This window comes from Haliaeetus albicilla, chromosome 6 (assembly GCF_947461875.1).
Source record: "Haliaeetus albicilla chromosome 6, bHalAlb1.1, whole genome shotgun sequence".
NCBI lineage: Eukaryota > Metazoa > Chordata > Aves > Accipitriformes > Accipitridae > Haliaeetus > Haliaeetus albicilla.
The window spans coordinates 18,623,835-18,641,275 of record NC_091488.1 but is presented as its reverse complement, the minus strand read 5'-3'; positions in this window follow the sequence as shown (position 1 = coordinate 18,641,275).

Sequence of the window (17,441 nt, the reverse complement as noted above, 5' to 3'; positions counted from 1 at the left end):
TAATTATGCAGAACGGCTGGGGTTCACCTAATTTTAGCTTTCGTAAAAGCTAGTCTTCTAGCCTAGCCTCACTCTGTAATCAGTGAAAAGAGATGGATACCTTCAGAGAGTGGTTTAGTTACAGTTGAGACAGATTAAAGTGTCAGATGTGGCATGCCAGGATCTGGTCCAGAGACATATTTATCCATGGTGCTATCCTTAGCACAGAGGGCAGTAACTTGCATGAACAGCCCCGGTTCGTGCAGCCAGACTGCCCCACGATACAGGCTAATACAGACTGGTGTCAGAGAGAAATCATAACAGGAATCTCTATTACCCTGTGCTTAAATAAATACACATGTCCCTCGATTTATCTAAGGTCTCATAAAAACAGACGCTGATTCAAAATGGCCTGGGACAAACCGTTTCCCACAGTCTGCCCTGCGTGCAGTTTTGCAGGAGTTACGCACACAGAGAATTTCAGGGAGACCACAGGCTCTCAGGACTGCCAAGTGCGATGCTTGGTTGTCCTCTCCAATCGATGGAGAGAATCAGGATACTTCAGAGGATAGTTCAGAAAAACTAGCCAGCTAGCTAAAATAGGCGCTTAGAGCTGATGTGGAAGCTTTATGCAATAGGTAAACACTAATGTGGTACGTGGCTTGGAAATGCTAGTAGAGCCATTTGAAAACTATTCAGAAAAACAGTATTCCTAATAGAAACTGCTATGACTTAAAGTGTGGACATGCTGATTTATGTCAAGGAGAAAGGTCCTTTTTTCATGTAAGAAGAAGGATGGCTGTAGTGAATGCAACTTTTCTCACACTGTACCTGTTGAGGTCTATTAAGGTGCTTCATATGAATAAGTCTCATAAAATAAAAGAAGATTACTAGCATGGCTATCTCGATGAGATTTTTCCAAAAGGAAGGATAAACAGGATGTGTAGATTGAATCTTAATAACAAAAGATACTGTTTTCTTCCATTGTTAAGACTGAAATGCAATGCAAACAGCCTAGCTTAGCTTACTTCTTATTATTACACAAAGTTCTAATAAAAAGCTGAAAATACATAGATATATAAAAATATATACATATATAAAAATACCTCTCCATAAGGTTTTATTTGTGTTTTTATGATCCGCCAAATCACTCCCACTATGAAGTAAAATTTAAAAAATAAAAACTGTAAGAGTCTAAAGGAGCTACCAAAGTTTCCCAAATGATTAATTAACACCTTCTCCCTCTCTTTCCTGCTGTGCAATTCAATCACATTTATTTTACATAAACTTCAGTTCAGTCTTTGTTTTTCTAAACTTACAAACAGGAGTAGCCCTGGATAAGGTTTTTTTTTTCCTCCCTCCTGTCCCCTCAGAACATAATTAATTCCACTCTCTTTGTCATACTCTTTCTCTGAAATTCTTGTTGCTGAATATCTGAGAAAAAAGTGGAAAACACTATTATAAAAATAATGATTAAAAAAGCTCCAGATTTTTTTTTCTCTTTTTTTGTTCTTTTTTTCTTGGTGATGGCAACGCAGGGGTGGCATAACCTGGTTTCCTTCTTGTTAAAAGAGGACATGAGTGCACATGCACATCTACTCTTGGTCACTGCCAGGTGTCAAATATCTATCTGTTCCCAAAAGCAAAAAGAAAATGATCCACAAAACCATACAACTACTTCTTGTTGCCGAGTAGGTAAGGTAAATCATCACCAAAGATAAACATGACTTATCTCCACACTCCAAGTAGGGGATTAAATTTGATTCTGCATCAAGACATATCTAGGCACCAAGACGCAAAATCACTTGAATAAAATACCAGAGTTAAGTTTAAAAACAAGTTAGATGCCCCCCTTTGCCCACATTGTCCCAAAAATTCAGATAACTGTTTAAAAATGTCCTCAAAATGTCCACCCCAAGTTTTATTTATGGTCCCTTTTGGTCTTCTGTCAGTACTGGCTTGTGATTAAAAAGATCCTTTTCCCTCCTTACCCCTTATTTCTCCGATACTAGCAAACATGCATCCTCCCCACCTTTGTTCACCCAGCCAGGCTGCCCCAGGACATATCTGCACAACAGGGACAGGCTGAGCCCTCTTGCAGCACACGGGGAGTCCAGAGCAAAAGCACGGTGGGGATCCCCCATCCTGATGTGTGCAGTCTGTTCTCATTCTGTGGGCAGTGCTGCCACAACAGCCCCGCACGGTGCTCAAGTTATGAGGCACCATCAAGGCCTCTGCGTTGTATCCCACTGTGAACATCAACATCGGTGACTGGGGTCTGTCACCAGTGCTTTGTCCAACAGCACCAATGTTTCCCTGGGGTTGCGGAAGTATTTCCTTGTGTCTGATAAAGCAGTTACATTCTTGGACTTTTTTTTAGGGGATATATCACACTAGCAGCTCACAGCCATCCTACAACTGGGTAAGATTTAGGCAGTTCCTGGGAATTGTTAGGGACTGCCTAATTTTCAGGGCGAAATGGGACTGTACAACATCTGTTGCAACCTGTATCATGACAGAAAAGGAAGCTCACCTTCATTTATGGAGCAGGAACAATGAGAGGACAATGAGAAAACACCCCGAGTGAAGTTGTTCGTGCCGCCAGAGGAACACTGTGCTGGCACACCTGGGGGTTGCTACGTGAGCAGCCAAAGCCTGAACAAACCCCCGTAGGGATGCCTAAAGGCACGAGCGCTGCTCAATCTTTCCCCAGGCTCAAACGCTGAGAACAGGTGTACAGGTCCTACATCAAAGATGCCAGGTTCTTACACTGCTGAACTTGCAACCAGTTACTACCCCCCAGCGTCCGAGTCCACCTGCGTTTCAGAGAGAGATGCGGGAACTGCTCCTGTGCAGAAGGAGATGCTACCAAAGACACTGACGGTGGGGTGAGCCACATGGCCCTGTGGATGTCAGAGTTAATCTTGCCCTTTACCACAGATATCTTTTGAAACTTTAAAATATATTTCTGGAGATTGCATTCGATCTTCAAGTTTGTACAAACATTTGATGAGTTTTATCTTTCTTCGTTGGCTGTTTAACTTACAGAATAAATAGATGTTAGTCATTGTTCAATGAATTTCAGCCTGTCTTGGACAAGAAAGTATTAACTGCTTTGGTTAAATATAATTCATTAAGCTGTCAGAAATATTCCAGTATATTTTAAATATTCTATTACAGTGTACAGAGAAATGTAAATGATCTGTACAAAGAAATGTAAATTCCCATTACTTACAAAAGTGAAAAAAAAAAGTGAATATTTCTAGGAAGGCTCCTTCTTACTGAGTGAAAAGTTATTATCTCACATACATTTCAAAAAAAAGCAGAGAGCTCTGTCTTACTATAAAAGATTAAATAGCTTTTTTCAATGAATATTTTTGTAAAAGAATAGAACCTAATAAACAACTTGTCAAGTGAGGCAGATATGAATATTCTTCCTGTGACAGATCAAGCCAAAATAGCACCTTCCCTATTTTCAATGGAGAGGAAAATGTTTTCTCAAACATTTATGCAACTACCAAAAATTTTGTGGTTCACAGAGAAATAGTCTACAGTTGTCATTCATGTCATCAGCTTAGACTAAATATTTTAGAAATCCATGCTGCTATTTACATTTAAGCAAATTGCCCCTTGATTTAACCTACTTAATGAAGTTCCTTTGTGAGATGCCCGTAATATACAAAGAAGGAAAGCCTAAATGAAAGTTAAAAAACAAAACAAAATGAACATACTTACTTGGAACAAATCAGTCACTAAGGTTATACCATCCTCTTCATCTGTGACATCCATATCACTGTTCTCCAGACTTTGCAAAATATAGCATTAAAACCAACTGCCTTCGGTGTCTCTGACACATCTGTACATCATGTTATCAGACTGAATAGGTCTCACATCCATGAAAAGCACTCACATCTCCCCAGTGACTTTTGCGTGGGATGAAAACCTACATGGGAAAGGCTTGCATGGGTAAACAAATGCAAGCACTAGTTTTGAGTAGGAATGAAAAGACAAATTACACATAGAAGCTGTAGACATTCCACATGAATAAATAGTGCTTTGGACCATTTGTTATTCAATATCCCAAGATTAGTGTAGCTAGTTATCTCTGTGTAATGGGAAACAACATCAGGATTGCATAAGTGAAGTAAAGAGAAAAGATTGTAATGCTCACTTTTAAAAGGGTTTCCATGGAAAATGCAGGAAACAATTTCCTCATAAAATGGTGTGCTGGAAAGGCTACACATTAATAGAATATAAATAAAGTACCAGCATCTCTGTAGCTTTAAAGACAAAAAAGTTCAAAAATGGAGAACTCATGCTTTGATAAAACCTGTAGAACTTAGGAGATGATGGATGTTACCAAAGCAACAGAGAAGTTGACATATCTCTAAATCACAGGCACGATTTTGCAGTCAGAGACAACAACTGTGTAAGAGCTATGCATGGAGGAGGTAAAGCAAATGCCATCAGAGGTATGATTCCAGATTTATGAAAAAAAATCATTTGTTGTACTAATTTATGATGCTCTTTTTTCAAGACAAGTAGCATATTCTACTCCACTAGTATCTTTGCTGACTTCATGATATGAATTATGATTCACTGTGAGTGTGCCAGCTTGCAACTCCTTGAAAGATTTAGAATAAGAACACTTTTCTTGCAGAATAAGAAGACAATGCAGACCTGTCTAGCCCCTCCTTTTTCTTGGCATGCAGGAGCTGGTAAAGTCCTTGATTTCTGTTGCTGCATCTTCTTTCTCCATTCTTCCTCAAGGACAATCTCTCTGCTTGGACAGAAATGAGAGTGAATTAAAAAATAGAATCTTGGATAAGTGAACTGGTCTAAAACGTTAAAAGCTCATACCATATGGTCAGATGTACACAAAAGTCTGTGCCCTTGCTCTGTTTGTTTTATTAGAACAGTAATAGCCTTACTGACCTTCAATAGGCTTTGGACCTAGATCATGTATTATAATTGTTTTAATGACCACACTTTTGTATATACGTTATGTGATGAACAGTATGTCAATATTCTAAGTGAACACTTTGTCCCTTGTATCCCAACAGCAACCTGATGTAGTTAGCTTTGCTTTGAGTGGGGAGTTGGAATAGATAGCCTCCAGAGATCACTGCCGACCTGAATTATTTCACGGTTCTATGATTGCTTAAAAAATAAAAAAGGCAGAGGTATATATTTACTTTTGAGTGTACTAGCTGGCCAAGGATGAGGTACCAATTCATTATTTCTGTGTTGTATTTTATGTAAGGCTATCTCCAGATTTGGTTGTTTCTAGAATGTTCACTGTCACATTTTAGAATAATGTAGCACTGTGCATTAGTTACCTCAGGTGGGACATAAGGGACAATGTGTCTACTTATATAAGGACATCCAAATTCACACCATGGACATTTCCACAAAGAGTTTAGATCTATGTGATTTTGGTGAATGAGAGCATTATGTTGTATGGACACAAGATTTGGCAAGTCATTTGGCACTTTTCCAGTGTTGTTGTGGGGTGAGAGTCCTTGCAATGGCCATGGAATAGGCAAAGAAATGAGAGAGAAAGCAAAGCAGATCAGACACATAGCAGTAAAAAGATCAGAAGTATTTTCTGGTGGGTAGGTTGAGGAGTACAAAGATTAAAGTGGCTTTTACTACTTTTTTGCTGGAATTATTATAGAAAGACTGTTAAAAGGAATGATTAGTAGGAACAAATCTGAATGAATAAGAAATCTCCATTTGTTAAACAAGTGCCAAGGAATATTTTGGATGAATATTCGAGTGCTGTGGAAAACAAATGAAGAATACGGTACAAAGGATTCAATTTGCTTTGGAGGAACATAGGTAATTGGGAGAGAGATTAGGAAAATAAGTGATTCAGGGGATATAGTGAGCATGAAAAATGTTCACACATGGAAAGGAGATGGAAGTAGAGGGCAAAAGCAAGGAGAAAACACCAGCCCAAGCATTTCATCATAGAAGGTTATCAGGTTTGTCATGCAAGACATCCCCTTGGTGAATCCATGCTGATTACTCCTGGATGACTTTCTTGTGCCTGGAAATGGTTTCCAGGATAAATTGTTCCATCACCTGAGGAACTGAAGTGAGGCTGACCAGCCTGTTGTTCCCTGGGTCCTCCTTCTTGCCCTTCATGAAGACAGGAGTGACATTTGTTTTCCTCCAGTCCTCAGGTGCCTCTCCTAGTCACCATGATCATTCAAAGATTACCAAGAGCAGTCTCGTGATGACATCAACCAGGTCCCTCAGTACTTATGGGTAGATCCCATAAGGGCCCATGGACTTATGTATGTCCAGCTTGCTTAACTATTCCCTGACCTGATCATCTTCCACCAAGGGTAAATTTTCTGGCCTCCAGATTATCCCCCTGGTCTCTGGGCCATAGGATTCGTGAAGGCCAGTCTTGCTAACAAAGATTTGATGTGAAGAATGCATTCAGTACCTCAGCCTTTTCCAGGTCCTGTGTCAGCAGGTCCCCCACCTTATTCAGCAGCAGAATTACATTTCCACCAGTCTTCTTTTTGTCACCTGTGTACTTAGCGCGTCCCTTCTTATTGCCTTTGACATTCCTCACCGCATTCAATCCCAGTTGGGCTTTGCCTTTCTGAACCTTGTCTCTGCATGCTCAGAGAGTATCTCTGTATTCCTCCCAGGTTACCTGTCCCTGCTCCCACCTTCTCTACACTTCCTTCTTATCTGAATTTTGCCAGGAACTACTTGTTCATCCATACAGGCCTCCTGATATTTTTGCCCAACATCCTCCTTGTTGGGATGGACTGCTATTCAATTGATTCATGCTTAGTGATATAGGGTGTCCTGGTTTCAGCTGGGATAGAGTTAATTTTCTTTCTAGTAGCCAGTATAGTGTTATGCCTTGGATTCAGTATGAGAAGAATGTTGATAACACACTGATGTTTTCAGTTGTTGCTCAATAGTGTTTAGACTAACTCAAGGATTTTTTAGCTTCTCCTGCCCAGCCAGCAAGAAGGCTGGAGGGGCACAAGAAGTTGGGAGGGGACACAGCCAGGGCAGCTGACCCAAACTGGCCAATGGGGTATTCCATACCATGGTGACATCATGCCCAGTATATAAATTGGAGGAGTTGGCCTGGGGGATTGCTGCTCAGGAACTGACTGGGCATCGGTCAGTGAGTGGTGAGCAATTGCATTGCGCATCACTTGTTCTGTATATTCCAATCCTTCTATTGTTATTGTAATTTTATTATTTTTATTATCATTATTAGTTTCTTCCTTTCTGTGCTATTAAACTGTTCTTATCTCAACCCACAAGTTTTACCTTTTTCCTTCCAATTCTCTTGCCCATCCCACTGGGTGGGAGGGAAGTGAGTGAGCAGCTGCGTGGTGCTTAGTTGCTGGCTGGGGTTAAACTACTGCATAGGGCCACATTTTTAAGAAGACTAATCTATAACCATAACATGGAAATATGTTTCAGTTGTGACAGAGTAGTAAATATGCATATTTTATTGTTCTGCATGTATGATCTGTAACATCTTAAGAGGTAACAAATCATAAATATTTCATACTGTTTTAAACAGATGTAAATGCAAAATCTGAACTTTCATTCTGCAAAAGGTACTGCAACTTTTCATTCAAAACCAGAACAGATGATTAATTTTTTTTTTTTGTGTCCGAAACTTTTGTGGCTATTTTAAGTCAAAAACTCTCTGCGGTATCACATGTCTCATGGGAATTGTACTTTGGGTGAACTATACCCAGTCTTTTAGCAGTCTGTAATCCAAGGCCATGTTTGGTACAGCACAGCTGTGTGATCTTGGCACCGTTTCTGGTGAGAATTGTTGCTAAGGTGTGAGAACATACGTGAACCAAAGTTGTGCAAGATTAGCAAAGTGAAAACCTAGTCTAGTGCCAACTCTAGACTAGAGGGTAGTTGTTGAAATCGTGATGGTTAGCAGCTTACAGATTCAAGAGGAGAAATGCTGGCATGAAAAGGTGTAAAACCTCAAGGAAAAAAAAAGAGCAGAGGATGGAATAGAGCAATTCACCGCCTCTGTGGATCAGCTGTCCAGCCTCCCTGCCACTGCCATCTCATCAGTGTCTCATGGGCAAGATGAGCATGTTAGTGCTCAGCATAGTAGCTGAACAGTACAGCTATCTGCTCTGCACATTACCCAATAAATAATTGCTTGGTGTTCCCAGGTTGTGTGTATCCTGCTTACAGAGCTACTCTGTACAGAGGAAAAGATGCTTGAACACTACAAACTCCTCACATACCTCACTATCCAGAGTCATGTCCCTTGACATGACCCTTCTCTCTGATGTCTGCAGGTGGATTTTAGGAGGTGAAACCTTTCAAAGGGAGGAAATCCACTCCACAGGGGAAAATAGTAGAATCTTTTATTCTTAGCTCCCATCACATAGTACAGCACAGTGAGGAGATGCAGACTAATGTCAGATGGAATCACTTTCAGTTTGAGAAGTCAATCCAAAAGATTCAAATGTCTTTCAATTTTCCCACTGGGGCATAGAAAACAATAATAAAAATGAAATTTTTGCACATAAAAGTACAATTTCACAGATACTACATGTTCAATGAGGAAAAATTCATGGAAAATAACAGATCAGCTCTAATTTCAGTTTCAGCTCAAAAATTCTTTCAAAAGTAAATCTCTTTTTCTTCTCACAACAATAATGCACAAATTTTCAGGAAATGGTGAGCAGGTTATCAAACATGTTACAGCTGAGAGAGATTCAACATGATCGAATTAAATGTCTTTATTTTAGCAAAGAAGAGCTGTGCTTGTTAACTCATTTTGAAACCAGTATACAAGCCAGTCACAAGAGTTTTGTTTAAGTAGCACACCGTTCTGTAAAGCTGCTGTACAAGACTGAAGGTACACTGATAAGATCAACTCCCTGACCCCAAGCCAGTCTTTCATCCACACAGGCAAGAGGCAGCAGCAGATCAGCATCAGTCCCCATCACTTTCTGACGAGCTTTGCTCCAGCCCCAGCCTCTCCTGCTGGAGGAAGCTGCATGCTGCGGTTTCTCTCACATGAAAGGCCAGCCTGGCAAAATCCCAGTGCAGATGGAGCCCTGACCAGCCTCCACCAGCAGTGTGGGATGCTGCCAGGAGGGATTTCTCCTGCATGGGGCTCCATGACATATCTGTACGAGGCCACCCTGTGCAAAAGATGTTTTGTAAAGCTGAAATGAGTGGGCACAGCAAGTGAAGAAAATAGCTTATTGCTGAGACTGGCATAAGGCGTTTTATGAGTCATTACCTCAGAAGGATTTTATTGTGGTTCTGGGAAATGAGGAACTGGGGCTCATTTGTAAGGCTTTCAGAGCTGCACGTGAAACACTGCCTTCAATAGGTGGATTCATGAACGTCCAAACTGGAGGATGGCACACTAAAACATAACTTGCTAAACTAGTAGATTAGCTTTTATATTGGTAAAGCAGTGCCTCAAGGAAATCTGAATGTTCTTTCACTTTCTGTGAATTAATTACATCTTTCATGTTAGAAGCTGATACTTAGTTAAACATTTTACTGAATGTAGCTTTCTGATCCTTTGCTCATGAACAAAAGTCACTTGTTATAAGAAATATTGAAGACACATCAGTAGCTTTTTTCTTTTTTTTTTTTTTTTTTGAAACTCAGGAGTAGTTTTAAATATCAAACACTCATTAAATCTCTTTCATAATCTTAAGAGATGGGATGGAGAAGGCAGAAGATTAAAACCTTGTTGCACAAAACATACTACAATCTCACATTATTGGTACCTACAGTAGAGGCTTGGATGACTCATGTAATCAGTCCACACACAGGGCACTAAGTTTTCCTCACAGCAGAAAGGAGAGAATGGAGAAAGAAAGGCTCAGTTATGCTGAGGCAGCAACGACCCTCTGGAGAATCCTTAGTCTGTGAGCCACAATAGCTCAATTTGAATTGAATTTCCAATTTCAGAATGTCAAAGAGAAATTTCTTTCCATACCACTCAGCAAAGGGGAGCGGTGGCAGTCCTCACTGCCCTGTACTTCAACCCTGACCTTCTCCCAGGACAACGGGGCAATGCATCATCTTCTGCGTTCAGCCTCAGAGCTGAGGCATTTAGTGGAGTTGATGCATGAGGCAGTTCTGCGGAGGCAGAGTATGATGACTGCTGAAGCAACAGAAAAAGTTATCAGCAAATCTTTCTACAAGTTCTGCTGCCTTACTGCCAGATAGGGACCACTGAAGGCTAAAGTTGAAAGAATTTCCATGAGAATTCCAAAAGGCATCTGCAGAGCACCGGGTCTTCTCCCTGTCAATTTTGAAGGTCTTCCTCCAAATACTAGAGGTACCAGAGTGTTACTTTCCACAGTGGTGGAAGAGGGCCTGTTTCTCTGGCTTATGAAATGGTTAAACCTTTGCTGTCAAAACATTCAGCCTAAGGCAGAGAACAATCATGGAAAGTTTCAGCCTAACCCATTAATGTCTGGCAAAGCTGTAACCAGCTTATAACAGAGGCTTGTAATTAGAGCGGGTCGGAACATTCTCAACTAAATGAAATTTCATTGAAATATGCTGTTTCATCCAAGCCAAAACATTTTTCAGAGACATATCTGTTTCCACAAAGTTTTTGTTGGGAAAGCTGAGAGAGAAAGCGTGCTCACACACTATATTCTAGTTTCCAATGTGAGAGAATCAAGTTTAGGGCCTGAGTCACAGTGGTCTGCAATAAAAAACTGCGCTCTGCATTGGGAAGACTAGGTACAGAGCATCCCAAATGCCAAAGTAGTGCCCTGGCTAGGTTATCTACAAAAAATGACACAGCATGAGAAACATGTTTTGATTATGAAGTTCAAGAGATTTTATGTCTTCAAGTGCCACACACAAAGTTATATTTTTAAACATTCTAAGCTGACCTAAAAGGGAGCTGTCCTCTTCCAAAAGTCTGCACTTCTAATGGGAAATGATAGGGAACATTTAAACTTTTAATGGTCCATTTAAATTGGCTCCAACTAAAGTTATCAGATGCAATTCCTTTTACATGTTCCCCATAATTTAAACAGAATACTTTGTGACAACCATCGTAACAGATTCAGAAATAATTCAGCAGTGTACTCACAAAAGCATTGTACCCCATTTGTTGTGCAGGGTGTGAATATAAGGCTAAGGTCCAACTAAAGCCCTCCCAGACCTCATGGTCTGGAAGGGGAAGGTGGAGGAGTTCCTGTAAGTCTTTAAAGTGGAGGCCACTGGCAAAACAGAAGAGCAAATTAGCTTCTCCATGTACATGAGTTCCCAAGACTCTGCACAGAACAGAACATACTGGCAGGGTCTATAAAGAAAACCAGAAAGAGCCACAATTGAGAGGGCTGCAAATGTAGAGGGGGAGCAAACCCTGCAAACTCTTATCAGTAAGCTCAGTTCTGCACTTGAACAGATCAATAAACATTTTTTAAAAAACAAGAGCCCATAAAAAAGGGGAATAAAAGATTAATATTATCAGGTGAAAAATGGTTACTTTTTTATGGTTTTCACATTTTAGACTGGTACATGAATTAGGGAATAATAAGAGAAAATATGTTTGCATTTAAAATGTATTTCATACTGCAGTAGTTCCTTTCATCAATTACAGTGAGGTTTGAGGCCTACAAGTCTTGTCCAAGCAAAGATGGAGACATCAGAACTTTTCATTTCTAAAGGTGTAAGCAGGAAGTCATTGCACTGCTGAGTTGAGCTGATGTAAACCTTTGCTTTCATGCACTATTACAGTGTCTTTAGCTTGTGCAGTTATTTTATTTCCTAAAACATCACATTTGGTGCACACCTGCTTTTTTGAAGATTATCCAAAGGCTTTTTTACATAAACATTGGGCTTATAGCATTCACTGCCTTACTATGTTATTGCACATGTCAGAAGAAAGGAGTCACATGATACAGAAGACTGGGATCATACTTAGATAATTTCATGTAAAGAATAATACCAGCACATTTTTTTTTTCTAAAAACATATTTTCTTACTTAGATACTCTGGGTTGTCTAGCTTTTTTTTTAATTCTTAGCATATAATTCTCAAAAACATTTAATTTCTGTTATTCATACAATCTATTTAAAAAACAGAAAACAAACGCAAAGAAATCTCATCATTTCAAAGCAACAAATAGCTGCAATATTCAAAATCTGGAATTCTGTTCCCAAACCATTGTGATTTGTGGCAATGTCCTCCTTCCTGAACAACAAAGACTTCAAAGTGGCCAAGATCTGAAGTTTCTTGTTAATGTTTTGTGAGGTGAAGTTGGACTACATAAGATATTTTTCCAGAGATTGAGGGTTGTTGGCAGACTTAAAGAGTACTGGAACAATGTTAATGAAAAAGAAATTTTCTTAGCAATTGTAAGAAAAAACCATGCCTATTTGTTGATTAACTCTTATGTTCCTACAATCAGGACAAAAAGAAAGGCAGGTCATCTCTCCTGATGATAACTAATAAATAGCCAGTTGTAAGTGAATATATTCGAAATATATAGCACTAGTTACATTTTGTTTGGGGTTTAAAATTGTTTTCACTTTGTTATCAATTGTTATCAAGGGCTTGCCCTGGCAAAGCTTTCATTGTTTTAATTGCCGTGGTATCAGGATACACATAAGTGAATGAGGAGAGAAAAGCAAAAAACCAGAAATGATAAACCATCACTGTTACTGATAATCATTTAAAAAACTTCACAGTACTGGTATGCAATAAAAATGTCCAAATCCTGTCAATTTATGGCTCCACCGATAACAGATTATTCTATTATCAGTCTTCTAATTGCACATTATTTCTAAATATTTCTGAAGTTGCATGAAACAATCTGAGACTTAAATGTAGTTTGCCACATAGATAAAATGAAGCCATATTCCATCTGTCAAAGTGTGCAAAGCAATTTGAAAACACTTAGTGTTCTGCATGGTAAAGGAGAATATTGCTGAAAAGCTGAGAATGACACTTAATATTTTATTATTGTTGATAATTTTGGAAAACTTTGTAACATCTTAAAACTCCCCAGTGTTTTCAATGGTTTGAAAACAGCCCACAGCACATGAAGAGTCAAAATAACTCCTTGACATCCCAGCACTACTTCAAACTCACCGTATCCTTCCCCCTCCTTAGTCCTAAACATACCAGCACTACAAGAGCATGCTGGACCTCGATTATAAAACCTTAGCCTAGCCTAGTGATAGACTGAATCCTCAGCTGCAGTGACTCTGATCATTTGAATTCAGAATTTTGCCCCATGAATGGAAGATGTTAAAAGGGAATTAACACTTTGGATTTGGCCCAAAGAGATTATTTAGTTTAAGGCAGAATTTGACCAACCTGGAATGGGAGAACAAATCCAACAAGCTTTTCTGTCAAAAGTAATAGCCTTTCTTTCCCCACTTACAGGTATTTTCAGCTCAGAGGGTTGGACAGGGGGCTGAATATATTGGATTTCTCTATAAATTTCATCTGGCAAAAAAGATACAGGGTGTATGATTAATGTCACTGCGGCAAGGAGGATGAAGTTTAACAGAAGATGAAGGAGCTATGGGAGTCTAAGATGCAAGTACAGGTGTTTGTTCGTCATCATGAAGTGCCAGCCCTGAAGTATAGCTTCCCTGCCAGCGGACTATTGATTTGTCTGCAGTTCAATAGAGCACCTGTGAGCTGACTTCAAAATTACTTTCAAAAGACCACCGTTAATGCTGAGCATAGTGCTTTTAAATCTACAAATAGACCCACTGAAGTCAAGGCAACCAGTGAGTAAGGTACTGAATCAAACTAAAAGGCTTTGGAAGTTATCTCAGACAGATTAATATTTCATTTAAAAACAAACAACTGGCCAGACTTCTATCCTACTGTAATATTTAAATAAGATAAACAATCTTTCTGATATTAAAAAAGTAATCTATATGATTTTTTCCTGCAGTTAGAAGTTGAAGGACTTGTGTTAGAGACCGAGAATGGAAAAAAGCTTGCTCATTAAGTCTGGTCTGTATTTCTGACGCCACTGTAGATAACTAAAGAACGAAGAGATAGCCAGATTAGAAAATTATAATAAAACAACAGCTACAAGAGAAAAGGCATTGGCCTTTGAGTGATAGCTGTGTAAACCAGACAAATGGCAGTTGCAGGCCAATGGAGGAATTTCAAAATCCAATGAGTTACTGTCCCTAACAGAGGCAGATAGCAAAGAAAAATAGAAGAACAAATGTACAAGGGTAACATGAAAGTCCAATATACAATTTCCATTTCTGGAATTCACTAAAAGATATGCAAAGTGTAAAAGTACAAAGAAGAAACTATAGTAACTAGACAGCAAGAATGTCTGACAACTAACCAAGAAAGAATTTTTTCTTTCTGCTTTCTATCTTCCATCCTGCTGCTTCAATCCTTTTAAAGAAAATGCCAGAAAGAAAAATGAATCATTCCTCAAAGGATGAGAACACACTAACATTATGCTAGAAATAATTCTCTATGCATTAGTATGAAGCTCTGTAGGTCAGAAGGCTAACACAATGCAGGGACAGGTGGAATGCTGACTAATCTTCTGAAAACCAAAAAAAAGCAAAAAAGGGAAATGTTAACAGGCACTATTAAATTTCTGAGATGTACAGGAAGATGGCCTAAAGAGAAACTATCAATTTGTCTATGAGTACAGATCCCAGAAGTTAACACAGGTATTTCAACTTGACTGAAGTGCAAAAGTCGCTAGCAGTGTTATGTATTTATGCACAGGGGACCAGTTATACTATTTTAATATACTGAAAGAACTCTAGAAGGGCAGATGAAGATAAAAAGCTGGTTTCTTTATTTTTTTGCTTTAATTGCAGCAAAATGTAATTTATTTTAAATACGAGGTTAGATTTTGAATATAGCTGCTTAGCAAAGAGATTCTATGGCAAGTTTTTTCTCTATAGACTTGTATAATACACAAAACTCTAGATTTTTGACTAAAATTTTACACCAAGGTAAGAAGTAATAAATGTGCTTGTGTCTTGCTAATTAGACCACTGAAGTTAAAATGAAATATTAATGAAAGCAAAAGTGAAACACCAATATGGATCTCATGGCTCTGTTCAGTGGTGGTGATGTTTTAAAATGAACAGAATATCCTAAAAAAAATCTTCTGTTCAAAAAAATAAAAAAACCCCACCCTTAAACCTCAGGTCAAAGTTAAAGAAATTAAAAGAAAATAAAGTTGATATATCTTTATTATTTCATATAATGACATACAATAGCAGCAGGTCTAGCATGAAAATACATTCAGGTTCTAAGCTCCCTGATTTTCCTTTGCTTAGAAGTTTGCAAGAAAGAGCTACTGAAACAAAATTAATTTGGCATCCTTTGGCAATTGTGTAAGTATTAGTGTAGAAAGCTTGAGGACGCCATACATCTTTCGAACTGAAGACAGGTGCTTTTTTCAGAAAACAGGTATGTCCTGCAGAGCTGGTAGAGCCAAGTGTATGGTTTAGGTGCATTTCACCAGGAAAGGGAAGTGTGTCTACAAATGGCCTGTGACATTTTCAGTAACAGGGACATGGTAGCAGCTTGCAGTTTGGGAATTATTAACCTCAACTGATGCAAATCAAAATGCAGACTAGGCCAGAGTCATTCTGCTAAACATAACTAAAAAGCAAAACATAGGTAAGGAACTGGATTTGTTTTTCCCCATGCAGAGGAACATAAAAACGTGAGTCACATGGTACAGTGCTGGTGCTGGTACAGTGCAATAGCTAAAGGGTATGTGCAGGATGATCTGAACAAGGTGGTAGGGGTACAAAAAAAGCTGATTTAAAGCTAATTTTTTATTGAATCCTGTGTCCTGAATTTTCTCCTCAGAACTATATATGTAATACAGAAAGTGGCTAATAAAAATCCTTGGATGATCTGATGCATTTCTTGGGTACAGCCTCTCCATCTATTACACCTATATGGAAATCAGACGTGACAGCTCAACTACATGGCTCCCAAATATAAGCACTAAACCCACTGAAATTCCCCAGAAATGTAAATACATCTTTTCCTGTCACTATTGAACTATTCCAAATTTTCAAAAACCCTGAACTGGGAATTTATCTGTACAGGGCCAAGTGACAGTAGAAGCAGACTGACACATCTATCTTTTCTTGTGTCTACTACCCCTTTATGTTACTGTGCTGACAAAAATAGAGAATCCCTGATATCAAACAGAATTTGTAAGCTGCATGTATTCTTAACCTGTTTCCCCAAATCGCTCAATATGCATTATATCCACCAAAGAAAATTACTGTTCAGCAAGAGCTTTTCACCCATGTAGGTTCTCTGAAGTCTAACAAGACAAGATCTCTCACAGGGTGTATTGGCTTTGTGTGGCAAGGATTTGGTAGCGGGGGGGGTTACAGGGGTGGCTTCTGTAAGAAGCTGCTGGAAGCTTCCCCTGTGTTCGAGAGAGAGCGAGCCCATACCAGCCGGCTCTAAGACAGACCTGCCGCTGGCCAAGGCCAAGCCAATCGGCGATAGTGGTAACGCCTCTGTGATAACATTTTTAAGAAGGAAAAAAAAGTTAGGGCAGACGGAAACAGCTGCCGGAGAGAGGAGTGAGAACATGTAAGAGAAACAACCCTGCGGACACCCAGGTCAGTGAAGAAGGAGGGGGAGGAGATGCTCCAGGCGCCGGAGCGAAGATTCCCCTGCAGCCCATGGGGAAGACCCTGGTGAGGCAGGCTGTCCCCCTGCAGCCCAGGGAGGTCCACGGTGGAGCAGATATCCACCTGCAGCCCAGGGAGGACCCCACGCTGGAGCAGGTGGGTTCCCGAAGGAGGCTGTGACCCCGTGGGAACCCCGCGCTGGAGCAGGCCTCTGGCAGGACCTGTGGCCCCATGGAAAGAGGAGCCCACGGAGCAGGTTTTCTGGCAGGACTTGTGACCCTGCGGGGGACCCACGCTGGAGCAGTGTGCTCCTGAAGGACTGCAGCCCGGGGAAAGGACCCATGCTGGAGCATTTTGTGAAGAACTGCAGCCCATGGGAAGGACCCACGTTGGAGAAGTTCGTGGAGGACTGTCTCCCGTGGGTGGGACCCCATGCTGGAGCAGGGCAAGAGTGTGATGAGTCCTGCCCCTGAAGAGGGTGAAGAGGCAGAAAATAACATGTGATGAACTGACTGTAAACCCCATTCCCTGTCCCCTGCGCCACTGAGGAGTGTAGGTAGAGAATCTGGGAGTGAAGTTGTGCCCGGGAAGAAGGGAGGGTTGGAGGGAAGGTGTTCTGAGAGTTGGTTTTATTTCTCATTACCCTACTCTGGTTGATTTGTAATAAATTGAGTTAATTTTCCCCAAGCTGAATCTGTTTTGCCCGTGACAGTAATTGGTGAGTGATCTCTCCTGTCCTTATCTTGACCCACGAGCCCTTTGTTATATTTTCTCTCCCCTGTCCAGTTGAGGAGGGGGAGTGATAGAACGGCTTTGGTGGGCACCTGG